This window comes from Prionailurus bengalensis, chromosome A3 (genome assembly GCF_016509475.1).
Source record: "Prionailurus bengalensis isolate Pbe53 chromosome A3, Fcat_Pben_1.1_paternal_pri, whole genome shotgun sequence".
NCBI classification, from domain to species: Eukaryota; Metazoa; Chordata; class Mammalia; order Carnivora; family Felidae; genus Prionailurus; species Prionailurus bengalensis.
Window position 1 is genome coordinate 49,190,555 of NC_057354.1, and position 24,818 is coordinate 49,215,372.

The window sequence follows — 24,818 nt, forward strand, 5'->3', positions numbered from 1 at the left end:
CCTCCAGCTTCTTCCCCAACTCCATAGGTTCCTATAACACTGGCCATTCATACCCCCACCAACATACCACATGTTTTCATGCCTCTCCCCATGTTGGTTGTCATCTCCTGCTAATCTTCTTCAAGGCTCAGCTTGACCATACCTGGTGCCTTTCCTTCAAAGTTCAGTGTCCCTGCCTCTGGGTTCCTTGTTACCTGGGCCCACCCCATTCTGGTGTGGCATGAGCAAAACAACCAAAGTAAGAGATACCTGGAAATAATTTTGGCAAGAAATATGTGGAACCATACAAAATAACTGTAGAATTTTACTCATGGAATAAGGGAAGATTTGAATAAATGGAGAGAAATACAATGCTCTGGGATAAGAACACTCAACAGTAACAAGATGACATTATTTTCACCAAGTTAATTTACAAGTTTAATGCCATTTCAATCAGAATCCTGATGTTATAATTGCCTTTTGAACTTCACACAATTATTCAAAACCTCATGAAAGAATAATCAGGCTGTGATGCTAAGTTTATTTAAGTGTAGTGGAATGAAGGAGGGCTTATCCTCCCAGATAATGAAACTGAGCATCAAACTATACCCATTAGGATGTCTATCATAAAATTTTAAAAAAGCAAATAATAAGTGTTGGCGAGGTCGTGGAGGAACTGGAAGTCTTGTACATTGCTGGTGGGACTGTAAAATGGTGCAGTTGTTATGGAAAATAGTATGGAGGTTCCTCAAAAAAATCAACATGGAATTATAATATGATCCAGCAATCTCATTTCTAAGTATATTTCCTAAAGAATTGAAAGCACAATCTTGAAGAGATATTTGCATAATCATGTTAATAGCAGTGTTACTCATGAGAGCCAAGAGGTAGAGTCCAAGTATGCAGCCCAAATGTCCATTGATAGATGAATTGATTTAAAAGGGTGTGGTGGGTATACAATGAGATACCACCTCACACCTGTTGGAATGGCTAAAATTAACAACACAAGAAACAAGTGTTGGCAAGGATGCAGTCAAAGGGGAACCATCTTGCACTTTTGGTTGAAATGCAAACTGGTATAGCCACTCTGGAGAACAATATACAGGTTCCTTAAAAAACTGTATATATATATATATATATATACACACACACACACACACAATACACACACACATATACATATACACACACACAATGGAATATTACTCAACCATCAGAAAGAATGAAATCTTGTCATTTGTGATGACGTGGATGGAGCTAGAATGTATTATGCTAGGAGAAATAAGTCAATCAGAGAAAGACAAATACCATATGATTTCACTGATATGTGAAATCTAAGAAACAAAACAGATGGACATATGGGATATGGGGCAGAGAGGAGAAAAGGAAACAAACCACAAGATATTCTTAATGATAGAGAACAAGCTGAGGGTTGATGGAGGGAGGTGGGTGGAGGTGGGAGGTGGGGGGGATGGGCTAGATGGGTGATGGGTATTAAGGAAGACACTTGTGATGATCACTGTGTTCTATGTAAATGATGAATCACTGAATTCTACTCCTAAAATCAATGTTGCACTGTATGTTAACTAAAAGTTAAATTTAAAAAATTAAAAAAAATAAAAGGATATGGTATATGCATGCAATGGAATATTATTTAACCTTAAGAAGGAGGAAAATTCTGACACATGCTACAACATGGATGAACTTTGAGGATTTATAAGAAGTGAAATAAGCCAGTCGTAAAAAGACAAATATTGTATGATTCTGTTTATGTGAGGTTCCCAAAAGAGTCAAATATATAAATACAAAATATAGATCAATGGTTACTAGGACATGGGGGTAAGGAAGAGGAAGAATTGTTTAATGGATATGGAGTTACAGATTTGTGAAATGAAAAGATTCTAGAATCTCCCAAAAAGCAGAAGTCCAAGACCAGATGACTTCACTGATAATTCTACCAAACTTTAAGAATAATTAATACCAGTACTTCCCAAACTCTTCCCAAAAAAGAAGAGGGGGAATACTTCCAAACTGATTGTATAAGGCCAACACTACCCGATGCCAAAACTAGACAAGGATGCCACAAGAAGAAATTCACAATATCCCTGATGATCTTAGAGGCAAAAATCCTCAGCAGAATACTAGCAAATTGACTTCAACAATACATTAAAAGAATCATACACCATGATTGAGTGAGATTTATTTCTGGGATGCAAGGATGGTTCAGCATCTGCAAATCAATGTGATACATTACATTAACAAAATGAAGGAGAAAAATTATATGATCATCTAAATAGATGCCGAAAATGCAGATGCATTTGTCAAACTTTAACATCCATTTATGATAAAACCTCTCAACAAAATGGGTGTAGGTGGAACATATTTCAACATAATAAAGACCATATATGAGTCCACAGCTAACATCATACTTAACAGTGAAAACCTGAAAACTTTTCCTCTAAGATAAGGAACAAGACAGAGATTCCCATTCTCACCACTTTTATTCAATATAGCAGATATTCTAACAAGAGCAATTAGACAAGAAAAAGAAATAAAAGACATCCAAACTGGGAAGAAGTAAAACTGTCACTACTTGCAGGTGACATGATATCATGTATAGAAAACACTAAATCCTACACACACACACACACACACACACAATCAGTAAAGTTGTAGGATACAAAAATTGATATACAAAAATCTGTTGCCTTTCTATGTACTAATAACAAACTATAAGAAATAGAAATTAAGAAAAAAGTTGATTTACAATTGCATCAAAAAGGATAAAATGCCTATGAATAAATTTAAGCAAGGAGGTGAAAGACACGTACACTGAAAACTATAAGACATTGATGATAGAAATTGAAAAAGACACAAATAAATGGAAAGATAATTTGTGCACATGGATTGAAAAAATTAGTATTGTTAAAATGTCCATACTACACAAAGCAATCTACAGATTCAATATACTCCCTATCAAATTCCAATGGCATTTTTCACATGGAGAACAAACAATCCTCAAATTTCTATGGAACTACAAAAGGCCCTAAATAGCAAAATAATCTTGAGAAAGGAACAAAGCTGGAAACATCGTGCTTCCTGATTTCAAGCCCTATTACAAAATCTATAATAATTAAAACAGTATGATATTGGTACAAAATGCATAGATCAATGGAACAGAATAGAGAGCCCAGAAATAAATATTTGGTCCATTAATTATGACAAAGTAACCAAGAATATATAATGGCTAAAGAACTGTCTCTTCAGTAGGTGTTGTTGGGAAAACTAGACCACTGTCTTATGCCATACAGAGGAATTAACTCAAAATGGGCAAAAGATGTGAACATAAGATCTGAAACTACAAAATTTCTAGAATAAAATGCAGTTAGTCACCTCCTTTACATTGGTCTTGGCAATGATTTTTGGATTTGACACCAAAAGCAAAGTCAACAAAAGCAAATATTAATAAGTGGAACTATATCAAACTGAAAAGCTTCTTCACAGTAAAGGAAATCATCAACAAAATTAAAAAGAAGCCTACCAAATGGGAGAGAAGTTTCGTAAATCATATATCTGATAAGGAGTTAATACTCAAAATATACAAAGGACTCATAAAATTCAACAGCAACAACAAAAACAATTTGATTAAAAATGGACATTTTTGCAAAAGACATATCACATAAAGGGTTAGTATCCAAAATCTATAAAGAACTTATCAAACTCAACACCCAAAAAGCAAATAATCCAGTGAAGAAATGGGCAAAAGACATGAATAGACACCTCTCCAAAGAAGACATCCAGACATCCAGACATCCAACACACAAGAAAATGGTCAACATCACTCATCATCAGGAAAATACAAATCAAAACCATAATGAGATACCACCTTACACCTGTCACAATGGCTAACATGAACAACTCAGGCAACAACAGATGTTGGCGAGGATGCAGAGAAAGAGGATCTCTTTTGCACTACTGGTGGAAATGCAAGCTGGTGCAGCCACTCTGGAAAACAGTGTGGAGGTTCCTCAAAAAATTAAAAATAGAACTACCCTACATCCCAGCAATTGCACTACTAGGTATTTATCCAAGAGATACAGATATACTGTTTTGAAGGGGCACATGCACTCCCATGTTTATAGCAGCACTATCAACAATAGCCAAAGTATGGAAAGAGCCCAAATATCCATCAATGGATGAATGGATAAAGAAGATGTGAGATACACACACACACACACACACACACACACACACACACACAATGGAGTATTACTTGGCAATCAAAAAGAATGAAATATTTCCGTTTGCAACTACGTGGATGAAACTAGAGGGTATTATGTTAAGCAAACTTAGAGAAAGACAAATATCATATGACTTCACTCATATGAGGACTTTAAGATACAAAACAGATGAACATAAGGGAAGGGAAGCAAAAATAATATAAAAACAGGGAGGGGGACAAAACAGAAGAGACTCTTAAATATGGAGAACAAACAGAGGGTTACTGGAGGGGTTGTGGGAGAGGGGATGGGCTGAATGGGTAAGGGGCATTAAGTAATCTACTCCTGAAATCATCGTTGCACTATATGCTAACTAATTTGGATGTAAATTTAAAAAATTTAAAAAATGGACACTTTTCCAAAGAAGAGATACAGATGATCAACAGGTACCTGAAAAGTTGCTCAACATCACTAATCATCAGGGAAATATAAATCAAATGCATTATGAGATATCACCTCACACCTAATAGAATTGCCATTACCAAAAAAACAAAAAACAAAAAACAAAAAACAAAAAATAGCATGTGGAAAAGAGAACCCCTGTGTAGTATTGGTGGGAATGTAAATTAGTGCAACTACTATAGGAAGCAGTTTGGAGGTCCTCAAAAAATAAAAAATAAATAAATAAATAAATAAATAATAGAACCACATAATCCACCAATTCCACTTCTGGGTATTTGTCCAAAGAAAATTAGGTTATAACTCAAAAAGATATATGCATCTCCATGTGCATTTAAGCATTAGAAAGCAACTTAAGTGTCCATCAGTGAATAAATAATTTGTTACACACACACACACAAACACACACGAATATTATTCAGCTATAAAAAAGGAAATCCTGCTATTTGCAATAACATGGATAAAACTTGAGAGAATTATGGTAAGTGGAATAAGAAAAACAAATACTGTATGGTATCACTTGTATGTGAAATCTAAAAACAAAAACAAAAACTAAACTCCCTAAGAAACAAACACTGATCTTATAGATGCTAAAAACAGATTGGTGGTTGCCAGAGGAGGAGGGGGAGGGGAGTGGGGTAAATGGATGAAGAGAGTCAAAAAGTAAAAAGTTCCAGTTATAAAATCAATAAGTCCTGGGGATGTAATGTGCAGCATGGTGGCTATAGTTAATAATACCATGTTGAATATTTGAAAGTTGCTAAGACATCTTAAAAGTTCTCATCACAAGAAAATAAAATGCAAGTATGCAAGGTGATGGATGTTAACTAGACTTATTGAGGTTATTTTATAATAAATATAAATATTGAATCATTATGTTATACACCTGAAACTAACATAATGTTATATGCCAATTATATCTCAATTTAAAAACCCACAATGGTGAGACTAGTTGCTTGGCTGCTTATCAGGCTGATTACTCCATCTCTGGGCAAAATCTGTGGGCTCTCTGGTACCAAATGATCCAGATGCCTGTCACTTAAGATCCCAGGGGACAATATGAGGACATTGACTCTGGTTCTTTCTCATCTGTAAAATGGTGAGGGTACCTACCTGCGTCCTTCATGGAGTTACTACAAAATGCAAATAAAGGATAGAGTAGAGAAAAAAGTTCGGTGTGGGAAGTGGGGGGTCGGGGGGAGTCAGTGCCACAAAAATAAATTCTGGAGATCTGATTCACAATATGAATATAACACTGTTGAACTATACACATGAAAATGGTTAAGATGGTAAATTTTGTGTTATGTCTTTTTTTTATGTTTATTTTATTTATTTGAAAGAGAGAGAGAGAGCAGGGGAGGGGCAGAGAGAGACAGAGAGAGAGGATCCCAAGCAGGCTCCATACCATTAGCACAGAGACTGACACGGGGCTCAAACTCACAAGTCATGAGACTTACAAGTTACAAACTCACAAGTCATGAGACTCAAACTCACAAGTCATGAGCTGAAATCAAGAGTTGGACACTTAACTGAGTCACCCAGGTGCACCTACCGTTATGTTTTTGTCACAATAAAAACAATCTCACATTCATTGGAGCTCTAAGGTTCTAATTACTAGCAAATAATTGACAGACTGTTCTAGTTATCTATTGTTCATAACAAACTGCCTCCAGAATTTTGTGCTCATGGATACGTGGGTCAGAAATTCAGAAAAGGCACAGCACAGCAGAGATGCCTTGTATCTGCTCCATAATGTTTGGGGCTTCAGCTCTGAAGACTGATGGCTGGGGCTGAAGTCACTGGGGCTTCTTTGCTCTATATTGCAGGTGCCTGGGCTGGGCTCACTTGAAGGCTAAACCCAGATGGGACTGTCACCTGGAGTGCGTACACCTAGCCTTTGTCTGGAGCTTCCTCACAGCATGGCAGACTCAAGGTAGATTTTGTGTGCCTTAGCTGGCGCTCCAAGAGTGAGCATGAATGAGGCACAGAGTACAGGCTTATTCAGCCCAACTCCATTTTAATAGGTGAGTGTCTAAACTAGCCCATATTAAAGAAGAGGTGAATTAGATCCAACTTCCTAAAGAGAGACATGTCAAAGAATTTGTGACCACATTCAGTTTGCCATTATAGGTAAGATAGAAAACTCTGGAATAGATTCCGATCCCAAGAGCTTATTGTATTGGCAAAGGCAGCATGGCAATCGGAAAGAGCTGGATTGATCAACAACTGGCATGTAGGAAGTTGGCTGTTTGGATATACAGTCAAATTATATCCCTCCACATTATGAAAATTTCTGAGTGAATATAAAGAGAAACATCGGTAAATAAATATAAAAAGCATAAATAAATTCAGCCTACAGTTGAATGTCTTAGTAGCATTTCCAAATGAGAATATTGATAAAGAATAACCAAATATATGTTACTCATTCTGTGCAATAAACACTGTAAGCAAAATTTAAAAAGCATAAAATAGCTTGGAAATAAACATTTATGACAAATGTAACAATGCTTAATCCTTGCAGAGTAAGCAATAAGAAACCAAACAACTTCATCGAAAACTGAGCATGTGCCATGGAGAAAAAGTTGAGATGAAATGGGAATGACTGATATATAAATATATGCAAAAGTGTTTATCCTTAGTTATAATTGTGAAAATAGAAAATTTAGTTTCGGAAGACATATCTTCCTTCGAAAACAATTGTGTAGATTCAAAGATGGTGCTGCTCAGGTCAGTAAGGATGCCTGAAGAAAACATGGGCTCTCTGATTCTCTGTGCAGGAGAGCTGAGTCAGCCCTTGTCTCAAAAGCTATTTGACATGTTCATCCAGGTCCTTCTGTTACCTCCTGGACCCCATGCATGAACACATTAAGCTGCAGTTCTAAGGTACCTGCAAAACATGCACATGTGCACCTGAAGTAATGAAATATCAGGGAAAAAAAACCCTAAATGCTTGTCATGAAGGGATTAAATATCATGTAGAAATGATGTTCTTCCAATAAATAGTAAGATAAACTCAGTACTTGGTTCATTGACCAGGGCCATGCCTGGTATCTATTTGTATGGATGCATGTCCATGATAGGCTAATAAAGATAGAAATCTAGAGAAAATATGTTAAAAAAAATTGTGTGAATGTGTTATGCTGTGTGTGTGTGGTGGGGATAGTTTGTATATTCCTTCAAAAATTGCTGGAAGGCTATTTCCCAAATTATTAATAGTACATAGCTATGAGGAATAGGGCAGAAGTAGGAACTTTCATTTTTTACTTTATACATTGGTATAGTTTACATTTACAAAAGTAAATGTGTTGCCTTTACAATAAAAAATTAAACAAAAATCTATCCTATGGAAATAATAAGAGGTCTGGATAAAGTTTTTTAGTTACATGTTCATACACACTTTGGGGGAAGTGGGAAACCTAGGGCCTCCTAGGAGTGGAATAAAAGGTATGCAGAGCGAGTGATGCATGCTCAGGTTACAGTGACAAAGCAGGACTCAAAACCACATGTACTTACATGTAGAGGGAGAAAAATGCATATGTATTTGGGGAAGACTAGAGAAGAGGCCCCAACATTATATGCAGATTTTTCTTTATGTACTTTTCTAATGTTCTTATTGATTAATTATTACTGTTCGAAAAAACTAAAAAATCAGAAAAGACATTATTTTGTACTCCTATACACTGTGCCTGGAGCCTGGCACCCAGTAGGAGGTGCTCAGTCCATGTTTGGCCTTCCTTGATTTCCACTCAACCCCATGCCCTCCTCTGGCAAAAAACTTTTCTGTTCCCCTGCCCACCATCCCCAGTTTGAGTGAGTTCTCATCCTTTCTGTGCACACTCATGCAAGCCCTCTCCCATGGCTCTATGCCCCACAACCGTGTAGACTCTTTAGAAGTAGTTCATTCAACATATCTCAAGTGCCTACCATGCACTCTATCTTGTGTTAAATGTCAGAGAGAAGAGGAACATTTGGGGACCTTCACTGTACCTTCAATGGCTTGTCTTGCTGGTGGGATGGGGCTTCATTTGCTCTAAATGCCTGCAAGTGAGATGATGCAGGTGAGTACACGGGCTGTGGGGCTTGGAAAGAGACCTCAGTCAGAGCGAGGGGTGGGGACATTCTGGCAAGGCTCAATCAAGACTGATCAGACCAGAGAAGTAGAAAGAAGGGATCTTCCAGGCAGAGAGTTCAGGATAAGGGTCAAAGATCAGATATGGCATTTCTGTATGGCCTCAGAACCTAATCTGCACCAATAGTGTTTATTGAGGTCTAGAGGACTGGATGGGAAACTGTAGACAGTCAAATTAGCTCACAAACAACTGTGGCTCTCTATTGCTGCATGCAGATTGCCCCAAAACTTACCACCATAAAATGCTTACAGTGTCTGAGGGTTGACAGTTTGGGAGAGAACAGCTGGCTGCATCCAATTCTGGTCTGTTGTTAGGGTGCAGACAGAGGGTATCTAGCACTGGGAGATTGGGGAATTTGGGCAGCTGGAGGTCAGCTGGGCAGCTCTGGAACTCTCCATGTGGCCTCTCCATGTGGGCTGTATTGGGCTTCTTTGCAGAATGGTGGCCTCAAGATGTTGGACTTCCTCAGTGACTTCTCAGCATTCCAGTGTGAGTCTTCCAGCAGAAGACATAAGTCATGTGGACTTTTCTGCCTCAGGAGGCACATAATGGCACTCCCACCACATTTCATCAATTACACATGAATCACAAGCCCGCCTAGATTCAGGAAAGGGGACAGAGCCCCCACCTCCCAATGACAGGAGTGCCAAAGCAACATTGTGAAGTAATTGTGGGATGCAAAATACTGTTATGTCCATCTTTGGGAAATATGATCTGACACAAATACTTAAAAGCAAACTGACTTGGTAGGTCTTTAGATCACAGATAAAAGTGGAACCTTTCTCAACAGCAAATGATCCAGATCCATCTTTTTAGTATGTGGGTTCTTCCACACCTCATTACTTATTTTCCAGTATCAACATAAATTCTTAGTGTGTCAAATTATGTCTCAAAAGTATATTCTAGAGGGTGATGTTCTGTTAGGTCCATAATCAGAAACTGGGGCATAGGTTAATAGCACCAATATTGCATGTTATATAGTGCATTAGTTATTGTGTGAGTGAATTCTAGGTCTTAGGAATTTTGCTCAATTCCATCATTCTCTAGTATTTTCACTCAAGAGATGGAAGGGAAAGGTGAGAAAAAGAATTAGAAGTTTCATGTCCTTGTATGTCTAATAACTTCTCTAGATTTATACAGAAATCAGTGGCAAAGCTGATTTGGATCTAGCTTTTTGCTTTTTGATTTTTTTTGTCTTTTTTTTTTTGAGGTGTAAAATACATAGACCTCTTTTTGCAACTGTGTGAGTACATAGGTTAGAGATTGTCAAGCTTAAAAATAAAACAGCCGGTTATTTTACCAACAAAATAGGTTTATTTGAAAATGGCAGAAAAATTGTAATTTGAGACATGTAGGCTATGGCCAAACTGAAGGCAAGTCTGAAAGACAAAGGAGAGGAGCCATTACTTTATAGAGAAAAAGGAGGAAGTTGGGAGGGGCTGCTTTAATGAAAGTCCATGGAAGGAACATGAATTTAGGATAGTGATGATTTCTCATTGGCTGAGTTGTAGCAGTTTCTCATTGGCTGGACTGTTGCTGGGCAAGGAGAAAATCTTTCCTACTCCTTCTGGATCTAGTAAAGTAGGCTTCTTCCTGATGGAAAATGCAAGATACCTTCCTCCTGAGGTCTGCAATTGAGGGGTGGGAGGGCATGTGTGCTCCCCCTTCTGACTTCTTGGCTCTATTTTATTTTTATTTATTTTTTTCTTTTTTGTGATGACATGCATTCTGGCAGTTTGGCCTGTAAGTTGTCAGGCAACATGCAAGTAGTATATTACCTCATTAGAATTATAAAGTAGTTCTCTATACTTTTGTACAGTGAGCAAGTATTTATTTGTCTAGAATCTAGTTAATAACTATTAGAACTATTAAATACAGCTAAACTAAAATTATTCCTAATAGAGTGGCAATTCAGAAAGCACTGACTGTCTTGCATTGTGTTTGGTTTGTCATGATAGACATTATCACTTATAGTATTGACACTCTGGAAGAGGTAGAAGACTGGAAGGTCTCAAGCATCATGCTATCATTCTCTAACTTATCCATGGCTTTGAGTGAAAACCATATTATTGTGTGTTTTTCACAAAGAACAAAATATTATGGAAATGATCATCTATTTGCAAGTTCAGATAGAATTATGATTATGCTACCATTTATTAGAATAATGTGGCCAGTCTGCAATTTTTTTTTACTTTTTAGATTTAATTTAATTTAATTTAATTTATTTTTTCATCATGATAAGTGTAATGTTTAATCCCCATAACATATTTCACCCATCCCTCTATTCCCCTTCCCACTGTTAACCATCAATCTGTTCTCTAAAGTGTCTCTGTTTTTTACTCTTGCTCATTTGTTTTGTTTCTTAATTCTACATATGAGTGAAATCATATGGTGTTTATCTTTTTGTAACTAACTTATTTCACTTATGATAATACTCTCTGGCTCCATCTCTGTGATTGAAAATGCAGATTTCATTATTCTTTATGGCTGGATAATATTCCATTGCATATATATACTATATCTTCTTTATCCATTCATCTCTTGATGGACACTTGGGCTGCTTCCAAAATTTGGCTATTGTAAATAATGCTGAAATAAACATAAGGGGGCATATATCACTTTGAATTAGTGTTTTTGTATTTTGGGGTAAATACCCAGTTATGTGATTACTGGATCCGAGGACAGTTTTATTTTTAATATTTTGAGGAAACTCCATACTGTTTTCCACAGTAGCTGTACCAGTTTACATTCCCACCAACAGTGCATAAGGGTTCCTTCTTCTCCACATCCTCACCTCACTTGTTTCTTGTATTTTTGATATTAGCTATTCTGACAGGTGTGAGGTGGTATCTCATTGTAGTTTTGATTTGCATTTCCCTGATGATGAGTGATTGAACATCCTTTCATGTGTCTGTTGGCCATCTGGATGTTTTCTTTGGAAAAATGTACATTCATGTGGTCTTCCCATATTTAAATTGAATTATTTGTTTTCAGAATGTTGAGTTTTATAAGTTCTTTATATGTTTTGGGTACTAACCCTTTATCAGATGTCATTTGCAAATATCTCCTCCCATTCCATAGTCTTTCTCTTGACCCTATTTTATTTTTTTATAATTGTTTTAAATTTTTTTAACATTTATTTATTTTTGAGACAGAGAGATACAGAGCATGAATGGGGGAGGGTCAGAGAGAGAGGGAGACACAGAATCCGAAACAGGCTCCAGGCTCTGAGTGGTCAGCACAGAGCCCGATCCGGGGCTTGAACTCACGGACCGCGAGATCATGACCTGAGCTGAAGTCGGACGCTTAACCGACTGAGTCACCCAGGCACCCCTCTTGACCCTATTTTAAATGAGGTTTCTTTTAGTTTCACAAACTGAAACAGCAAGAATAACAGAAAAGCAGGGACACAGGAGCTGAACACTGGGATTTCTTACTCTGACAAGCTACCAGCCTACTAGAGGAGGACTGCTTCTGCTATTTGGCCCAAGTGAAGGGAAGGTAGCAGTTTTTTAGCTGAAGATGCTGGAGGTGGGAGGGGCTGACTCAGAAGCTCAGTGCACTCAGGGCTGAAGCTCTGCCATCCTCCTGGGTCCCAGATGGCTGCTGCAACCCAAGACATCACATCTGAGATCAAGGCAAGGAGTGGGAGAGGTGGCCAGAGTCTCCCAAAGACATTTGTCCACAGGTTTCTTTGGCTAGACCATGTCTGCAGCCATTCTTGGTTAAAGGAATGCCTGGAGTAAGGGTGAGGAACTGCTTTTCCTGCCTCCAAGTGAAGGTGGGCCAAAGTGATAGCCTAGAGTGCATTCTCCACTCAGCCTGTGATTGTCACCCACCCCAAGACACATGGGATAGATGTAAGGTGGGAAGTTCAGAACATGTGTGTTTCTGAACAAAAAAGAACAGTCACTGGTTTGCTGATGATTCTGAAATTGTGTATAGTGTGTGTGTGAGGGATGGCAGTGAGGTAGGTAAAAGAGAGGCAGCAAATCTTGAGCTTGGGTTGGGGAAGCCAAGCAGAGAACCTGGACTGAGGCCAAGCAGAACTTCTCAGCTTGAGTGAGCACATCTGGGTGCTGGTAAAGTGCAGGTTCTGAGGAAGCTGGGGTGGGGGATCCTGAACTGAACCTGCACCATGCTCCTACCTCATGCTATTGCCTCATTCTAAGTAGCCCAGGTCCAGGTGGTGCTCAGACTTGACTGCACAGTAGGTTCACCTGAGGATATTGAAAAATTGGCTTGCATTCAAATCATGTAAAGAATATAAATTGATTTGGGTCAATAATATTAAAGGAGCAGATGAATCACTTTTGCTTGCTGAAGCATCTGTTAAAGCTGTATTCCTCAAACTAATACATGCACAAAGCACCTGGGGATTTGCAGGCACATAGACCCTAGTTCATCAAGTCTGGGCTGGAGCCTGCAAGCCTGCATTCCTACCAAGTGTCAGGTGATAACAATGCTGCTGGTTCCTGGGCTGCACTTTAAGCAGCCAGGTAGCAAAGAGCTAAGGTAAAAGGAGTGGGTAGGGGGAAGAGATGGGGGTATTTGGAGCACAGAAGAGCATGACTACCTCTGTTGTCCCTGGTCTGAGCCAAGGGAGGGTAGCAGCTGTTCATCTGGAGATGCCAACAGTGTAGGCTTGCTGAAGACTCTTACATATGGTTTTACTTGTCTTAGGTAAACTTATATAACCTGGATTTGGGGTCAAGAAATATAATATGCTTAAATTTTGTCTTATGTAATACATAATAAAAATGAATTATGAGCATCCTTTTTATTTAAATCTTCAGAGATATAAAACAATGCAAGATTTGGAGACAACTGCATCTTTGGGTTCATTGGAATGAATGTTGCAAGGAGACATAGTCAGAACCCAGGCTCAGAAGGGACCAGTCCATGACTCTCCTGACCTATTTAACCTCTATGCTCTAGTTTTTTCACTTCTAAATTGGAGACAAGTGCTGTTATCTCAAACAATGTGAAGTTTGCAGAGGGTCTAGCACACTTCTTGGTATGCATGAGGCTAAATGAATATGTACCTGCCTATATGGGTATGTTTATGCATGTATCTGCATGCACGCACATGTTCATGTATACATGTGCACGCATGCATGACCATACACATGCCAACCTCCCCTCCCTATCTTATCCCCTCTATAATATTTTGCCCTTGTGAGGTGTGGTAGATTGTTTGGAAAAATGGGTTGCAGTGACTCCTCTCATCTCCCCACATATCCTGCTTTGCACTGTGATACACTCACATCTCCCATCAAGTAGAGTCCATTTCTCCCCCCTCGAAAATCCAGATGGCTGTATTTCTGACTTTGACCAACATAGTGAAGTGGGGGTGGCATTGCACTTTTTCTGAGTCCAAGCACCACAAAGCCTGCACAACCTGAACTCACTTGTTTGAACCTTACTCACTAGCCAGGCTGGATCATGCAAGTTGCTACATTCACACTGAAGTGGAAAACCAAAATAAACACATATTTCTTATCCTTCCTACCTGCAAAGTGCTTAAAACAGTGCCTTGTGGAGAAACTATTCTTCTCGTCCATGCTTGATGTCCACTGTCACATAATTGCAGTTCATACTGCCTGATGGTATGTTGAGAACAAGGTAGACCAGATGTACAAGCACTTAAGCAGGGTGATGATAAATCACCACTTTGAACCCTTCTTCAGGCTCCAGACCATTCCTGGAACTCCAGTGACAAGCTGAAAAGGGGCAGGCTTCCTCTGTCCTGGTTGGTACCTATAGACATGGGTGCAAGGAGCCCTCCCCTATGCACTGCACAGGTTCCTGCTTTGGAAGATGAATTTCCATTTATGCAGCCTTTGATGAGAGCTTTCCATTCCTCAGGCAGGCCCAGGGTGTCATATCAATGAGGTAAGTGGTACCAAGGTGTGAGTGTTTTGCAGAATTGGAGGTAAATATGGAATAAGACTCTCTGCCAGGATTCTCAGCTAGAGACATCACCCCTGAACTTTCCACTGCCCTTAATGCCAGACCTGTGACAGGGCATGACTGGGCTCTAGGATAAAAAAGAGTTGGCATTGCTTTGCTGTTCTAGAATGGGGCATTGATCTTTGGGTCAGGATTTCCCCCCTGTTGTATGTAAAAAGCCTTTTCTGTGTTAGTTCTCATTTCCCCTGCAGTGACTCAGCCCTGTTCGTGATCTTGGCAAGTCTAAGATGCCTGTGGAGGCCAAGATTCCTGCAGGTGCCCTGACCTAGAACTGGATGTCCAGCTTCTTTTATGAGACAATATTTTCTACATATGGAAGCCACCTTCCCATCCACATTCCTTCATACAGATACATAGGCAAACATGTGCATACACATGTTTACATGGGCAGTCACATACCAACATACATACATAGATACACCTACTCACACACACAGAGACATGAACACACACATTAACACTCACATGGACACACACACACACACACATCCTGAGCAGTAAACCCAGTCACCGTGAACATCACTGCTGCCCTGGGATTCCCACTGGAAAGTCTGGCAGGCAATAAGCCAGTGTACAGCACTGGGGACACGGACAGCTGCAGGCACCTAGTCAAGGATGAGACTTTCTGTCCAGAGCCCCTGGACTGTTAAAAAGCCTCATGGCATGTTTCATGTCTTCACCAAGCAACACCCTCTGCCCTGGGGGAATCTGAGTCCCTGGTTCATCTAGCTGGCAGGATCTAAACACAGTACTCAAAGATGGGTCCACTGAACTTCTGCCTATAAATAATGGCAGAGGGGTGGCAGGGAGAGAGATAGGGCAGCCAGGAGCCTTAGAACACAAGCTGTCAGGTGAGGACCATGGGGTGAATTTGGGACCCCAGGCTTTTAATATGAGTGGATTCTTTCTATTTTGCTCCTAGTAATGACTGGGGTGGAGAGCAAAGAGGAATTCTTCTGTTGTGCCTGGTTCTTTTGGGGAGATCAGTTTGTTTCCATGACTGAATGAAAAGCACACAGGTTACAGTCCCTTGAGTACTTTAGAAAAAGCTTGTCTTTGTGGCTTCTTGATTTTTATTTATAGAGGGTTATTTCACCTAAAACTCCTATTTATGCTTTGCCTATGAGCCTGAAAGGATGGGATTTGCTTGTGGCATTTGGGACATGGAGAGAGGCAGAGAGGAGGGGAAACCAAGTCACAGCAGCTTGATGGAGGTTCAGCTGGGGCCTGGGCAGGGAGAAGGGGAATGTATGGGGTGTAAATGAGTGTGTGCCTGGGGCCTCTGTAGTCACTCTGCCCAGGTATGAATCTGGCCTGTCCCTTGCCTTTTGGGAAATCATCATCCTCTCTGTACCTCAGTTTCTGTGTGAATGAAAAAGAGGCACCAGTTGCTCTGGTGTGTGTTGTCATGGAGATTACATGAGGTGAGAGATAAATAGCCCTTAGTAGGATCTGCCAATTTGGAGCCAGCATGCCATAGCTGTTACTACATTTGCTTGTATGGGGCCTTAGCAGAGGCAAGCTCCAGAGGATGGGCTGGTCAGAAGCCTTGGTATAGTGGATGAGGCAATGCTGCAGCATGGAGGCCAAGTTCCAGGTGGGCACAGAAGGTGAGGAGGCAGATGCCATGCCTGCATTCCATGAACTAAAACCATCTGAGTGGAAGCAGAGCCAGGGAGGAAGCAAATCCCAGAGGAGCTGGCTCAGACCAACCTTCCTGAGTCCAGCAAAGATGGCTGAGCCCCATAGTGAGGTGCCACAGGGTCATGGCCCTTCTCTCCCTAATGGGTCTAACTGCTGCAGCAGGTGAGGGTAGGTGGACCTGTTCATGTGGCTGATATCATAAAACTCACAGAAAATAAGGTTTCAATAGGCCAAATATGCTTTGTTCAACAGGCCCTGTGGATTTGCTCTTTAAGATGCCAACCAATTGGCTGGGGTGAATGTGAGGTTGGTTGCAATCAGTTTTGAGAGCTTTTTGAACATATAAGTGGTGACTAGTGGAATACTAAAAAGGTAGAGCATAATAAAGGATGCCCCTGAAGATTTGAGATCTCTACAGGCTGGGAGAATACCATTTGCAAACAGCTTGGAGAGGGCAGGACATTCGTGGGGTCTTTGTGCAGAACAAGTCATGTCAAAACAATGCACACTCACTCTCAGTAGGTTGACAGGTTGACAGGTTGACAGGTACAGTTGATTAAAGGGGGGAAGTCTCAGATGCTATTGCCTGAACATTATCAGCCCCTGATTATCACAGAGGTGGGCCCACTGCAGGGCCACAGGCAAGGCTAGTCATAGGAGCTGCTGCATGCAAAGGGGTTTTGGCATTATTCTCACAGTGGACCCAGGCAAAGTACATCAAGGATTCCTGAAACCTGGGGGTATAGACATATGTGGGGTACATCCTAGGAGTGGCTCCCAAGTGGGGACCTGACACTAACATTTATGTTAAGATTAAATGATGACACTAATCAACTGTTGGCAAAGGACATCACTTGACAGCATTTGGGAGTATTTGAAGAAAATTAGAGATATGGTTATGAGTAAAGATGTTTAATTCATTTGTTCACTGAGTGCCAAGTCATTGGGCACCCACTACGTGTTATGTGCTTTCTGGGAACACAATAAAATAAAAGATGCAGTACCTTCCCTCAGGAAGCTGATAGTTTTCTTTGATGCAAATACATTTTGGAAACAAAAACAAAAACACAAAAAGTATAAAAAGTAAGAAGAAAAAGAAATGGCAAAGATGGGTAAAAGGAACAAAAATAGAGTTAAAATAGATACTCCATTATGGGTGCGTTATGACATCCTGCTATTTCTGTTTAACAGACAGAGCACCTGATGCTCAGCGAGGCACAAGTCTGCTCAAAAGACCCAGGTAACAGGGCCCAGCTAGAGTTGATGCTGTTGACCACTGTGCTTCTCTGCCTTTGTGCTTGTGGTAAACTAGGCGCCCACACAGGCACTGAGTACCACCTTCTTCATCCACGCCCCTCAGAACATGCCCACTCCTTTTGCTGGTTCCTGGTAGACATTATGGTTTTCTGTCAGTGTCAGGGTCCTGCTAAGAGTGACACTGAACCCAGGAAGCAGCCCCCTAGCTCTGCTGTGAGAGGTCAGAGGTGGGCACTTGCTAGACAGGAGAGAGGTGAGCTGGGCAGGTGAGCGAGAGGAAGGGTAGGCTCAGCTCAGCTGCAGTGTTGGAGGCCTCTCCAATGTCTGGTCTGAGATCTGCAGGGCCCACCCCAGGGGACATTTGTATTTCCATCCTGGCTTAGGAGACTTTGGTAAACTTCCAAGTCCCAAAGGAAAAACAAACAACAAAATGTCATCATCACCCCCTTGCAGGATAAAGGACAGGAATGCCTTCTGTTTTCTTCACAGAATGGGCTGAGTCAGATTTTGCAGAATCCCCCATCCCACACCACTGAGTACAGAGAGTATAAGAACAGGGGCAGGTAGGACTGTTGAATAGTGCCCTCCCCCTCTCCGTGGAGGATGAAGATCCTCCCTGGTCATGGGGCTGACCAGGATGGGGCTTACTGACCAGCTCACCATCTTCAAGCAGCCCTGCCCTTCCCATAGCAGCACCTTTCCCTGCCATCCAGCAGGAACATCCTGCTGCCAGTCAGATCCTCCAAGCAAAGGGAAACCACGCATCTTGCGCAGTGGCAGGAGTACAGTGGGGATGTGGGTGACTCTGGTGTTGGCTTCATGTGAAATGGTGATTATGATAGTCCCACTGTGCTAACCCATTAGTAATGGAAGAGAACATCTATGACTTCAGGAAGGTTAGGCACTTTGCAATACAAGGCTATCCAAGTATTGAAATGTCCTCAGAAAAGTTAGGGAAGCCTTGAATACTTTGCCCCAAATCATTCTGTTTCCAATTTTTATCAAAGTCAGTTTCACTGGAAGAATTAAGTATACCAGCAAACCTAAACAACACTCTGTCATTCTTTGCTCTGAGAATTAGCACACATTTGTAATTATAATGTAAATCTTGTTAAAGATGGAATGAACTCACTTACATAGCTTTGGGTTTCTTTTTTTTTTCTTTTTTTTTTTTTTTTTTGGCATAAAGCCCACATGTGCACCTGCACACTATTGTGAAGTTTGGTTGCTGGTTTAAGTGGACTTAAATTTTAACTGGATTTTCCCTCAATATCAAATATTCTTTGGAAACAGTAACCTCTTATATTAACACAGGTTACTGGAGATTTTCAGACCATCTTTCATAAAAGTTTCACATACAGGGCTACTTTGACTACTTTGGCTTGTGATTTTCTCACCTCCTGTGCTGGAGAAGATGCTGTGAGCTCACATTCTGTCCTGGTGGCATGCCGAGTGTGGGAGAATCGTGACAAAGTAAAGCTAGCACCACTGTCATCAAATGCTTGATGGACACTCACACTTATAACTAGACAGGTTAAGAGCAGACCCGAATGGGTGACCTCATGACCTGGGTGCCTAGTGTCCCTCTGGTCACTGCCATTTCCATGCCCACAAGTGGCTGGTCTGGATAAATCATGAACATGCCAGAGTCAATCAAAATGTTCAGAGTATGAAGTAAAAGTGGAAGTGAAAGAAGCATAGAAAAGTGTGGGCTGGTACCTTCCAAAAAGATTTAGTGTTTTCATCTGACCAACAGTCAAGTATTTTTATGTGCCAAGCTCTGTCCTGGGTGCATGGGATACAGAAGCAGTGGGTCAGACAAGGTCTCGGCTATCATGGAGTGCACACTCCCTTGGGGCAGGTAGAGAAACAGGTACAGAAAACAACCTAGAAGTTTTAGATTGTGATATGTGCTATGACGAAAAAGTGTTCAGGTGATAGGTTGACTGGGGAAGAGTGGAAAATATATGTGGTAGTCAGGGAGAGCATCTTTAAGGAAATGATTTTGGAGCTAAGATCCTGAAACAAGAAGGATCTAACCATGCCAGGATGTGTGCAAAGGGTCCAGGCACAAATACAAAGGCCTGAAGTGGGGCCCAACCAGGAACAAATGGACATTTCGGGAGCAGGTACCATGAGGCCAGTGTTGTAGATGCTGCTTTTGGAGGACCTCTAGGTGCAGGGGGTACAGAAATAGGAAGTGGGCCTGGGGCAGCTGGTAGAGGCCAGATTGTGCAGGAGTTCAGGCCAGGCTGATGGGCTTGGACTTCATTCTAAATACATATGGAGGCCCTTGCAGGCTCTAAGCAGAGGAGGGAGAAGGTCTGCTTAGCATTTCTAGAGACATCTTGTGCTCCAAGAGAACCAGATGTGGAGGCCCAAGGGGAAGCAAGTGACTTCCCTGGTCCAGGTGGGCATGGCTGTGGTTGAAGCTGGGTGTTGGGGATGCTGGAGATGGATGTGGTAGGATTGGGCTGCTGAGAATCAAGACAGAAAGAGACGAATGGAGACGAATGGAGGATGACTCTGGGGTTTGGCGTTGATGGACTTACTTATAAGATCCATGGGGCAGTGGTTCTGTCTAGCTTGCTCACTTCCCTGTGCCAGGCTGTGGGATTACATCTGGCATGTGGCATGTGCTCTAATGCTTGTGTGGAGTTGGTGAGTGGTGGAGGGAGACTGGGGTAGTGTCTATGGCTCTGAGACTGAGGGGCTCTCTCCCAGTGGGGTGCCAGGTGGCTGTATGCCCAGAGGGAGGCATGGTGGTGCTCCTGTGAACATCCACATCTGGAGGCCATTGAGCCCTAGGATTGGCTAGGCCTACTGAGACTGGAAGGGAAGAAGAAAAGATGAAGGAGGGACCCTGAAGTCATCCCAGCATGTGGAGATCTGGAAGAGGAGAATGGACCCTGGAAACTGGGAATAAAGAGCCACAGACATTGTGGGATCCCTTTGAGATCCTTTGTCCTGTGGACGCTCAGCTAGGGTGTCTCAACCACAGTGTCTACTCACTCAGATGTGGGGCTTAGGGAGATGTGTTGGGGGGAGGTGAGGGAATTCAAGGGAGCTGGCCCAGCTAGAGAAGTGTATGTGGAGAGCAGAGTAGCAATGGAGGAAAAGGTCTTTAGGGTGGGAAGATAAAGCCCTTGAGAAGCCAGGGAGGAGGGTGAGCAGTAAAGTAACAAAATGGTGACATGAGTATGGGAAGGAGAAGAGATAGTGGCCAGGTGCTGACACTCTCCATGTCTATTTGTGAGTGATTCTGTTGAAGGTACTCTTGAGGTGGAGCCCTAGAGGATGGGTAGACCAGGACAGAGGAAGGAAGACCCAACTCTGGGAGGGTGGAAGTGGCAGAATAGGGACTGGCCACAGGGGTGGACCTGGGACCCTGGGGGTCCAATCTGGTTGCCCTGCTGCTTTGCCTATGGAAGGCCAGAGTGGCTGTCCCAGCAGAGCCCCCATTATGCTGGATGGTGTGACTGTGCACGTGGCAGACACCAAGTAGTCCTGGCTTTCATTCCATCCCTGAGGGAGGCACTTGGCAGCCCCTAATACCCTCTGATGTGACCCACAAATTCCCTTTTTCCTGCTGGCAGGTCCCACTGGTCACTCCATGGAGGTCCTGTTCAGTGCTCTTTCTGTGGCTGTATACGATCCCCTGATAAAAATGGTTTACACTATTTAATTCAAGGTCCCAGAAATGCCAATTGTCATTTGTTACATAACACTTACACTGATTAAAAAAATAGTTTTGAGGAATGCTCCAGCATATGGGGCACAGGAGATACCTGGATGGGATTTTCCAGTTAAATTTTTTTGGGGGCGGTAGGCATTTACAACATATTCTGAGACATGGAGAGATGGGATGGGTTCCTTGTCAGAAGTTTCAGACAACAGGTCTGCCCTCTGTACACAGTAAACCTACTTCAGACCATGCCTCCATGCTTGCTGAAGGTCAGCTACTTGATGACCATTACTGAGCTCCCATCTCTATCAGTGCTTTTTGGGTGGGAGGGATACAAAACACCCATCTCTGCTTGCCACACCTGCCCCTACCCCTACTTATGTCTCAGATATAACCCTGGTTTGTAATCTGAGACCATGTCTTTCCATTCCCCAAGTTGATTGATTCCCTGTAGGTTAATGGCAGTGAGGCTAGGGATGTCGCACAGGCAGGGTGGGAAGGGCAGCTCTGATACACTGCTTCTGTCTGAGACTTCCCAAATTGACAATCCAAATCCTAGATGGTGCTGGTCACACTTTCAGTAAACATGGTAGAGAGCGTCCCTCTGTAACAATGCCAGTGGGAATTTATTTGGACAGAATTAGGATCAAATCTAGGGACTTGAACCACACATTCTTTAAACATAAAATGAGTGATACAATCCTACGGATAGGGGGGATTCAAGCAAGAACACATTGGTAGAGTGTGATAACTCCCTAGGCTAATAGTAGCTGCCTGATAAATGGGTATTGTTATTTTTTTTTAATATTCAAAAGCTGTTAGGTTTAACTGCACATTGCAGGATCAGCAAGAAAGGAATCCTGTCTCTTGCATTTGTGTGAATTGTAAGGTAAGCTTGTCTTTTTCTGCCAACATGCCAGCTGGGAGGTTGATAGGATTGCATTGAGTCTGTGGATCAATTTGCAGATTATTACCATCTTGGCAATGCTGTTTTCCAATTCGAGCACCCAGAATGCCTTTCCATTTATTTAACTCTTCTGTAATTTCTTTCAACAGTGTCTTAGAGTTTTTGGTGTACAAGTTTTCCATGTCTTTTTGTTAAGTGCATTCCTGAGGATTTTATTCAACTGGGTTCTGAAAGTGTGATGTTTTAAATAATGGAATGAGCATCAGCATATGACAAACCTGGGTGTAAATTCTAGCTCTGTTAATGGTCTTGTTTTGTCACCTTGGGCAAGATACTGGCTTCTCTGAACATCTGTTTCCTCATCTAAAAGGAGGCATCCCAATTCATTCTTGCTGAGGCAGGTAGGCTGCTCATGTGGGGTGATGCTCGTGAAAGCACGCAGCACAGTGCTACTGAATATTGGTTGTGTTCCTCCATTTATTAAGTCCACAGCAAGACCTATTATTTTCTCACACAGGATATCTTGTTTGCAAATGCTGCATTAAAATACCATCAACATCATTGGGGGACACACGCCTGCCTACTTTGTACTTTACATATTTAAAAATACTTTTTCACCCTTTTCAGTGATATAATTTTATCTATTTCTAATTCTCAATTTCTCCCCCTCAAAAAAATTCCCCTTGAGTTTTTTTGACCTACATCCACCTTTTGTGGGCTTAGTAAAGAATTTTATCTTTCCAAAGTAGCACTAACGCAATTCACTTCATTTAATATCTCATTACTGGCTCATATGTTCTTAGAGGCATGGGATTTTATCATAATGTCATTCTTCTCTTCTTCTGTCTTTAAATATGTTTTATCATGTTTAAGAATATAATGAAATACCTGCGGTGATTGATGCCCAGTCCCTGTAAATCAAGACACCTTCTTTCCTTTCTTTTAATTCAGTGCTTTCTGTTCTGCATGAGACTCGGGTTTCAGCAGCATAGTGAAGGACTGACGCTCTGTCTTTGAAAGGACACGCCTTCTTCCCCTGTCCCACTCTACACACACCACCAGCACACAGGTGTATGGAATTGTAAAACCAGAACTTGTGCAGGAACTTTGGATCTCTTTTCCAAAATTAAATATAAATAGGGGTTTTTAACCAACACTGGGGACTGTTGCTGTTACAAAACCCATGAACTAGTGAAGAGTATCAGCAACAGGGGCTGACAAGCCAAGTTTAGCTGACCACACTGTTGAGAATTTGAAGATCATTCACTGTGCTGATTTTAAATGTAACATGTGCATTCACTTTGCTGCTGCAACTAAATGGAGAATGATGGCTAAGCACTAACAGGAATGGCTTTCCCCAAGTGCACTGTCAAAATCTGTGTTTTTTCATGGGAAATAATACACAATGTCATACAAGGTGGTGTTTGTCATCAGCCTGATACACCGACAGGTTATTGAAATAAACACCTAATGATCCTACAGCCTTTGCTCCCAGGGCTTTCCCCATGTGGTGATATCACAGCCTAGACCTTGAAGGAGCATGTTGATGGGCCTAAGCATTACCCTGTTAGGGAGAGATAGAAGGCCTTCCTGATATGATTTCACAGGCATGTGTGGTCAGAAGAGGAAAAAAAGAATGAGGCGTCTCAGACCTAGTGACTCAGATTTAGTTTCAGGTAGAAGTGAAAGGTAATGGGCTCACATTCACCAGTGCTCACCTCGGCTGCTCCAGGCAAAGCTGCAGTAAATAGGCCATATGAGCACGTGAGAACTGCCAACATAAAACATTCTGTTGTGACATAAACCTCTATGTTACTTAGTGTTAATGATTAGAAATCACATGGAAAGGATGGGTCGGTACCAGTCCAGCTTTACAAGCTTTGCAGAGACTCTCAACTGTGCAAACAACAGCTCTTCCTGCCTTGGGCAGGCAGGGGCTGCTCCGGGGGCAGGAGAAAAGCAAGGGAAAGGGGTATTCCTGATAAAACAAACACTGACCACTCTCCTATCATTTAAAAAATCTGTAGAACGGTGTGCAAATCTTTACTAATATGAATGGTTGAAAAATATACAAAAAGCTGATTTCCGATTATCAGCTGAGGGAACAGGGATAATAGATGCCTGGTGAATCGTGTCATTAATTTTGATGATTCTGACCAAAGCATGTTTCTAATAGAAATACCTTAAGTTAGAAATGCCAGAGTCACACTCCCTGCATGCCCTGTCCTGTCCCGAGGTCAAGTGGGAAGGCAGAGGGCCAGACCAGCAAGTTCTCCTTTCACTATCCAGGCTGAGAAGCCAGTGTCTGTACCCCTGTACAGACAAAAGCATGGGGTCTGTGCTGTCATCCCTGCCCTCCAAGTAGTGCTTTGGTTTGCACATTTATGTCTCATGAATGGCATTTTAAAAGATGCCAAATAGTGACTGTAATGTTTCTTTAAAAATGAACAAATACTACTGGAAGGTGTTAATATAATTGGAATAAATATAATAGGAAGAAATGCCAGAAAAACTAGAAATACCTTATATACTACAAAAAAGGGACCCAGCACCTTCCTTTAAAT

At 41.5% G+C, this 24,818-nt stretch overlaps 1 protein-coding gene across 6 annotated transcripts in view; it reads left to right on the plus strand.

Annotated features, from left to right (window-relative positions):
• Nucleotides 1-24,818, plus strand: part of SYNDIG1 (synapse differentiation inducing 1) — a 186,885-nt gene that overhangs the window by 11,131 nt on the left and 150,936 nt on the right. The window contains exon 2 of one of the 6 annotated variants that reach the window (XM_043603018.1): nucleotides 6,485-6,682. The exons of the other annotated variants lie outside the window; for them this stretch is intronic. The gene's annotated coding sequence lies outside the window, so the exon portion shown is untranslated. The remainder of the gene's footprint in view (nucleotides 1-6,484; nucleotides 6,683-24,818) is intronic. 6 annotated transcript variants of the gene reach the window in all.